The following is an 8,926-nucleotide window of genomic DNA, read 5'->3' as shown; positions in this document are numbered from 1 at the left end:
TTCACTTTCATGACCGAATAGTGTGGATAATAATAATAATAGTGTACGTGCATTGGACTAAGCTGGAATCTGCAAGCATTCAATTCAAAGAGAGAAGACAAGGTAATATGGGCTCTTTGTTATATCAACAATAATGCATATAAGAGCCAGTCAACATTTAATTATGGTCTTCTCCTCTTGACCCCCAAGGGAAAGAAAAGAAATAGAACTATTTACATGGGAAAGCTCCCAACAAGCAAAACAAGAACGATAAATCTTTTTGGGTTTTCTTTATAGTTACTACTACAACTGGCATGGAAAGTAAACTAGCTAAAAGTACAACTAATTTTTTTGTTTTTTTACTAAGGTGTATTAAACACACAAGAAGAAAGCATAAAAAGGAAAATAAACTAGCATGGATGATATAATGAAAAAGTATGAGCACCGACAACTAGCAATGATTTGTGTGAACATGAATGTAATGTTGGTGAGAAATATGTACTCCCCCAAGCTTAGGCTTTTGGCCTAAGTTGGTCTATGGCCACGGCTGGCCTGGCGGATATCCATAGTAATAGTTGGCGTCGTACTAAGAACAAGCCTCGGATTGCCACTGGTTGGCAATCACCTCCGGATCCCACTGGTAATCAGACTGTCGTGGAGGATCAAATTGTGGTTCCGGCTCTGACTCTGTAGCTGATGTAGGGTTTCGGTAGGCGTGAATGGCCTCCAACGGAACAAGGTACTTGCCTGCAGATAAATCAAACTAGGAAGGAGCAGGCAAATTAATAGTCTCAGGATGATTTTTACCACATATTAATTTGTACTTAAGCTCCTTTTCCTTATTCTTAACAATAAAGTCATGTGCTACCATACTCTTATAATCTACATAAACAGGAGGTAGCAACTTCTCTTCCTTCTCATAATGCCTAATAGGTATGTTAAAGTGTGCAGCAAGGCGCGAGGCGAAGATGCCTCCAAGGATGGGGCCCTTGCTTCCTTGAAGGACCACCTTGGTACATTTTCCTAAACATATTTCTTCCTCTGATTTTTTTCTGAAATTTTAGTAACTTCAAAATAAAAGTGAACCAAACTCAACAAAATTGATAGCAACTACTCCTACAAGTGCCTAGAGGATATGTCATGCATTAAAACTACTTTTGACCATATAAATTTGACATGCAAGCTCAGGAACAGGGTCACCTAAGCAGCAAAAATATGCAATGAATAAAGCACTAGAACAAAAACTAATTGGACCATTGGAGGAGTCATATACCAAAGAACAATCCCCCAAAGCAGTTTTGTGAATGGAGCTTTGAGCAAGGAGATCAAAAATGGTAGCAAGATGAGCTTGGACTCGGGTTTGAGCTGGTTAGTGATGTTTGTTGGAGGAAGGAGTGTCTGGTAGCTGGAATAAGTGGAGGGGAGCCACCGTGGGCCCATGATCGTGTGAACGTTGCACCTTCTCACCTTCCCTGGCAGAGAGGATCCGGCTGGATCTGTGACCAGCGGTGAGCAGAGAGAGAGAGAGTGTGGCCACTGCTGTCGTGTTTAGATCTGGAGAGGACGAGACAGTGTGAAGATAGCAACACTAGCAAGCAAGCGCAGAGGCTCCTGCTTATATATGGTGGAGTACTACTAGTTTTCTTTTGTCTACAGGAGTCGGCTTGACCTAGTCAATGACTATCTTCATGAACGTGCCCCGGAGGCGCAATCATCCTCATTTTGATCTGAAGCACCGGATTATAACATGACAAGAAACCATAACCTCACTGCCCAAGGGAGACAACATGAATCCCGACAGACAAACTAGACGAGGATCAAAGCTCAAATTAAAGATAAACTCATAGAAAAGGGCTCCATCGGTAGATGCCCTAATTAACATAGTCGGCTTGACATAGATGACCACCGAGTAGTCTTCGTGCATGTGGCCCCCATGACTAGCGCCTTGGAGGAACTCATTTGTCACTGTTTAACCCTCGTAGTGATCCGAAGCACATGACACCTAATTTTGCGAGATGACAATAAACCTTTTTTAGATTTCTCACCAGAACTACAACCCTGTACAACACAACCTGCACGATATGTAGACGATAGCCAATCCAGGCGTGTCTGCTGGAGTCTGGTCACATGCATGGACGAACTGATCTTTCATGTCATGCAGGGATCGTCCAGGCACCAACGTCGAGGCCTCCACCAACTTCTGTACAACACTTCTCTAGTACTATCGCTCGTCTCTCTCTTCTATTAACTCACCCAACTTGCGGGGCTGGGGAGTGTGCCTATGGTCGGTTCTCAATTGTGGTCCCACATGTGTGTGAAAACGCAATATGACACGCGTTCCATTTGGAGAGCGGGGTGCTAGACCGACCGACCATCTGGGGTGCGACGCGAACGCGACGGGCATGCTATATACTGTAATCCGTAAATGTGTACCACCATTTTCTTGAGGCTTTGCTCCATGGCGCAATCCATGGATACAAAATTAGTAATACTGTACTATTTAAAAGTCAAGGGCGGGGCTTTTCCCATGCGGTAGGCGGGGCAGTTCCGCCTAGTCGGTTCGACAGAGACGCGAGAAGATGAGGGAGTAGGCTACTGCAAATGTAGGGCTATGTGATTTGACATCGAGTTACTGCTGTATAGGTGGGGCCCGGTGATTTGACTTGCCATTATCATTTTAAGTGTGGCGCTACGAACGACGTGAGTCTCCTGATTCCTGACCACCTCCATACAGGTGCCTCTCCCGATGCTCCACCATGTAGAGGCTGGCCCTTGCTTGAGAGCCCACTCCTCCACTTTTTCCTTGCCTCTTTCCCCCACAGATGCAAAAAGGCCATGTAAAGCGGGCTTATAGCCCACTATTGTACTTGATCCAATAGGTGCTAAGCCTGCCACATAGGCATAAAGTCTGATGTGGCAAGTTAATTAAGAATAGAGAGACTAGTTTGGTAACCCCAGGAAGAAATGGTGCTAAGCGCGTGTACCTAGATGAAGCAAACTTAGCAACAAAAAACTAAGCACATATGCATTGGGGACTTGAGTTGCTAAGTCATTTAATGCCCATAGCACCTCATCTAAGCACCATTGCATTGGAAGAGGTCTCCTTGGCAAATGCAATAAATACTATGAAGAAAGAGATAGAGAGAAGTAAACAAAAAAGTACTCTTATAGCCAACCTTATAGCTAACCTTGTTGTATGAGTGACTAAGTGATGACTATGTATGACATGCAAACATCAGATAGCCTAACGCACCATGTTAAATCTCCAAGGGCACGACAGCACGAGCGAGGCGACGGTCTTGGTAGGCGCGACCATGATACGGGCTGCTGGCAGCCCTTGGATCTGAGATCGAACAGTCGCATACTAAGTTGCTGAAAATTTGTGGAATAACCCTCCAGGATAGGATATTCACCCATATGTCTAGAATCACGCCATGAAACCGTTCGATCTCAGATCCAAGGGCTCTCGGAAGCCTGTATCATGGGAGAATCGAAAGCTTCGTATCACCTGTAATTTTCCCTATGCTTGACATGACATCGAAAGCCATTTAATTGGGCGTCGAGTAGACATGACATCTAATTGGGCCCCCATAGTATTGTGCATGAATCCATTTATCCACCAGGCAAGCCACTACCCTGCCGTTCACACACACCGCCCCACTCGGCATTTTTACAATCGATAAACCGCTCCTAGGCGTCCCGTCCTTTCACATTACGGCAATTCCACTAATCCTAACCCTCCTCCCAAGTCCATGGCGTCCCAAATCTCCATGATCGGCGGTGAGTACAAGCTTAGAACCATCACCAGTGATGAGTTCGACGTCATCTACACCTGTTCTTCTGCAACAATGAAAGAATGCCTTGCTCACTTCAAACGCATGTTCGAAAACTCAAATGATGAGTGGGTCGCTGGGCTAGATGTTGAGTACACCACAGTCTGGGAAGCGAGAAGAACCTAAAGGAGGCAGAGAAGAAGAAGCCTGCCATGATCCAGGTTTGCGTGCATGACTTATGCTTGGTCTACCAGATATGCCATGTCGATTTTGAGTGCGAGGAATTTAAGATGTTCCTCAAGGGCGGCCGAGTCTAATTCGTTACTGTAGACTTTAGGGACGATAAGGAAATCCTGGGTCGGATAGGCCTCATTGTAGGTGACCCCTTGGACCTCTAGAAGGAAGGGCTGGTGCCCTCCCGTGATCAGCCTTCAATGCTGACCCTGGCAGGAGCCATGGTTAATCCTTCGTACGGTAAACTAAAGAAACCTCCGCACACGTTTCATCGTGCATGGCAGTGGAATGTACTAGATATATACAACATCCACTATGCTGCAATGGATTGCTAACTTTGTTTCAATATCTACAAGGGTTGGATGAAGAGCAAGAGCCAACTGTGCGGTTCAAGCAAAGAAGTATCGCCCAAGAGGAAGAGGGACAAGGACAAAGTCGAGGATGTGGACGAGGACTCCGAGTAAGGTGGCAGTGTCGTTGCTCAAGGTGGTTCTAATGCAGTGTCTACCGGATTAGTTGCTTAGTTTAACTTCTGGTGTGCTTAGTTTTATTTGAGGGGTGTGTTGCGGTGAGCCCGCAGCAGAACTATGTTATGTTTCTTCTTGTTACTTTAACTCTTAAGTACATACATACATACTAGTATTTCTTACAGTTTATCTTTTAGTTGGTATAGTACTACGACTACCACTCGTTTCTTCACATTATATACATACAATATATATGACCAACATCATATAGCCAGCAGTTTAGTTGTCAAAGAATCTCAGGGGCTTAGTTTTGTCAAAGAATTTCCGGGTGCTTAGTTTTATTTGACGGGTGTGTTGTGCTGGACACCATTATTGTGACTTAAATATCTTTTGCCATGTTATAATGACATAAATATCGATGGACCAACATGCCAGCTCTCCCTCTACCTCACTATAGTAAAATAAAGTGTGGGGCCTACTTGATCCCAACATCATTCTTATTTGCCTATAAAATTGTTTGCTTCGTTACTCCTGACAAGCGGGGCCACACTTATCATTGTGTGAATCGGCTTATTTTTTCATGTAACATGCTCAACGGGTTTTACGTGAAAATCACAATGTCTAATGGTATTTTTGAGCAAACATCAAACTTAACAATGGCATTTTTGAGATATCTAATTGCATTTTTGAGCAGGCATCTCACGGATTGATGGAATTTTTGAGTAGTTGTAACTTCTAATGGAAAAACTAAGTAGTGATACACAAACTAGTGGCATAAATAATAAGAATCCAAGAATTAAATAGGTATGATAATTTCTTTAATATAATTTAGCAACCCACTTAAGCACGTACTAGCTTTTTTAATAGTACTATATGCATAATTTGGTGACGAACGCTCTCTATATGTACCACCTTTTTTCTTTAATTTCATCTTGTTAGTTTTGCTCCATGGCGCAATCCATCGATCCTAATACTGTACAAAAGTATACATTTTTTAAAAGGCTAGAGGGTGGGGCAGTCTAGCTAGGTCGGTTTCAAGAGAGACGATGGCCTTTGTGGTTTGACGGCTCATTACTGCTGGAAGGCGGGGCCTTGTGATTTAACTGCTCGTATAAATGTGCCGACGACCTGAGGAGGAGCAAAGAACCGTGCGGTATACTCATGTTTTCCAATGGAGTACGACGTAGGAGCACGAACCAGTGCCATATCTCTACTCTCTACTCTTATTATATATTACTAGCAAGAGGCGTTGTTCTATTGGCGATAAAGAATGATCTAATTTGCTAGTCATCTCATTTTTAGCATTGTTCTATTCATGCCTTGCAAAGAACTTGACACGTTCGGCGAAACACCCGAAGCAAAAGAAGAAACATAGGAGCAAAAGAAGAAGGAAGATTATCACCCCCAAAAAAGGAAGACGCACACACAAGTCTCGGGCGCTGCTCTCACTACATGAAGGGTTGCTGGCTGAGGAGTCGTAACTGCTTCTTCATCACCTCCACGACCTCCATCTACTTGCGCATCTCCTCCGCCATCTTCTTCATTGTGTCCATGACGCGGGATTTCTCGACGCGAGCCTTCATCATCTGTTCCACAGCCGCATTACGTACCTTTACAGCAGCTGGGTGCTCAATGCTGAGCTTCGCCAACTCCTCCTTCTGTTCCATGATGAGGGCCTGCAGCATCTTCATCGAGGAACTACTATTCTCATGCAGCTTCTTCCAGCCGGCATTCTCCTCCTTCAGCAGGTCGAGCTCGTGGCAAAGCTTCGCCTTGTCCTCCTGATGCTGCAGGATTTCGCCGGTTGCCTTCTTCTCTGAGGCAATGCTCTTCTTCAGCAGCATCACCAAGCCGGTGGTCAACTCCCCCTGCTCAATGATCTCAGCGGGCATGTCGTCGAGGCTCTCCTTCAGCAGCTCCACCAAGTCGTGGATGAACTCCTTCTGCTTTTTGACGTGCTTATTGAGCTGATCGGGCATGCCGTCGAGGGATAACGACTCCAGCGGCGCCAGCTCGGCATGTTCGCCTCCGGGGCTAGGGCGCTCCTGGGAGCCATTGCCTGCCTGTGAGAGATCTTTCGAGCCCTCTCTTTTTTTCCGCAACCTTGGTTGCCACTCCCTTGTTATGAGTAGTTCTCGTCCTAGAGCTCTGCACACCGGCCATGGCAAGGACGGAAGAAGAAGGAGGACTTATGAGGAGGAAGGTAGAGTAATTTTTGGTTAGGTAGTTCCCCTTTTTATAACCTAAGTACTAGCACTAGTACTAAAACCTGCATAGTAGGAACATGTTCAGGTTTGGTACGTACAGGTAGGTGTGAGTAGGCTTGCACTTAATTATAGCACTAGTAATTTGGAATGTGATGGGAACAAGGTAAAGATTAATTGATTGTTTTGGTTTCGAGGCCCTAAACGGCTCCCGATGAGTTTGTAATGATATATTTTTCGCAATGTATGCATCTTATTAAGTTGGTCAAATTAACGACCTAGGTAAACGTGCAAGACTTCTAAACTGAGATAGAGGGAGTACTACACTGCTCAAATGTGGTCGCACAAGTCAGTGATGTAACTAGTCGTACATGTCAGACCAAGCCGATGTGTGTCCCTTCGGTGAGACGCCGGTCCGACCGACCGTCTGTTGGTGCAACCGACTGTAAAGTACTTACATGGTGGAGACTTCTGGTTGTGGCTTCGGTTGATTGTCATGAACAAGCATTCTAAAACTAGCGATAAATCAATTACCATCTTTTTCCAAACGACCAAGTATTTTTTACAGGAAAACAATACATATAGATGGAGTGATTGTCAAGGTTGCAAACCGACATAGCATTGCAAGTTCACTGCAGCAGCAACCGACTTGGTCACTGCATCGCTGGTGGGGAAGGAGGGAAGCTCACCTCACCTATGATGCATGCCTAGCGGCGCCACCGCAACTGGTCCCGGGATTTGGCTTCTCCTATCGCCCATTTGAACAGTTGCACCGGCTGCTCATGCCATTGCGCAGGCATGCGCGCTCTTTCCTCCGTAGTCGACTCCGTGAATATGATCTCTACCATTAGCCCTAGCTCGAAATCAACGCGACGCTGCCAGATGCTGACAGCCCTCAGCATCTCTCCCTGGAGATCGACTTGCACCTCCGCCTTGTGCTGCGCTAGGCGCAACTCCTTGGAACTTCTCTCCAATTGATGCGACGCTTCCTCGACCTGATTTGCCCTTGCTGCCCACCACCTGAAACGCAGCCCTAGCATGTCCTCTGTCACCACCGATCTATGATTCTAGAGCAATGGATCCCCTCTAAAACACATATGGATTTCGCTCAAAGGAGGCAGTGCGGCAGACCGCAGTGAGAGGGCAGCCCGTGGGATCCTGGTATCTAAGGGATTATCCATGGCGAGATCCTCCATGGCGGGATCCGGTGGGCGTGGCAGGGAGGCGAGCCTAGGCGCTGGGAGAGCCCTATGAGGCTAAGATAAAGATAGTACTACTCCACTCCGTCCATATTTAAATACAAAGGCCACCAACAGTAGCCCTGGCAAAAATTAATCAAGCCGCCTACGTCCTGGTTTATTCGCCCCCTTTTTTGTGCCACTTTTTATGACATGCATAAGAGCATCTCCAGCCACGCCCCCAACAAGGCCCCTAGGTGACTTTTCGGCTGCCGACGCCAAAAAATCGGCCCAGTCGTGCCCCCAAGGGCCCAATTTTCGCCGGCTCAGGCCGAAATTGGCGCCGGCAGACCCAAAACCCGAACCCGGCGCGCTGGGGGCGCTCGGGAGTGCCGGGCGAATCATTTTTGGTGCGAAAGAGCCACGGTCCCTGAGGGAGTCCTGGATTAGGGGGTCTCCGGACAGCTGGACTATCTCCATTGGCCGGACTGTTAGACTATGAATATACAAGATTGAAGACTTCGTCTCATGTCCGGATAGGACTCTACTTGGCGTGGAAGGCAAGCTAGGAAATACGGATATGGATATCTCCTCCTTTGTAACCGACCTTATGTAACCCTAACCCTCTTCCGTGTCTATATAAACCGAAGGGTTTTAGTCCGTAGGACAATAACCATGACATGCAATCATACCATAGGCTAGCTTCTAGGGTTTAGCCTCTCCAATCTCGTGGTAGATCTACTCTTGTACTACCCATATCATCAATATTAATCAAGCAGGACATAGGGTTTTACCTCCATTAAGAGGGCCTGAACCTGGGTAAAACATTATGTCCCCTGCCTCATGTTACCATCCGGCCTAGACGCACAGTTCGGGACCCCCTACCTGAGATCCGCCGGTTTTGACACCGACATTGGTGCTTTCATTGAGAGTTCCTCTGTGTCGTCGCCATTAGGCTTGATGGCTCCTACTATCATCGATAGCGATGATGTCCAGGGTGAGACTTTTCTCCCCAGACAGATCTTTGTGCTCGGCGGCTTTGCACTGCGGGCCAATTCGCTTGGCCATCTGGAGCAGAGGGAAAGTTACGC

Source organism: Triticum aestivum, chromosome 1A, assembly GCF_018294505.1.
Source record: "Triticum aestivum cultivar Chinese Spring chromosome 1A, IWGSC CS RefSeq v2.1, whole genome shotgun sequence".
Classification (NCBI taxonomy): Eukaryota; Viridiplantae; Streptophyta; class Magnoliopsida; order Poales; family Poaceae; genus Triticum; species Triticum aestivum.
Note: the sequence above shows the minus strand (reverse complement) of the source record.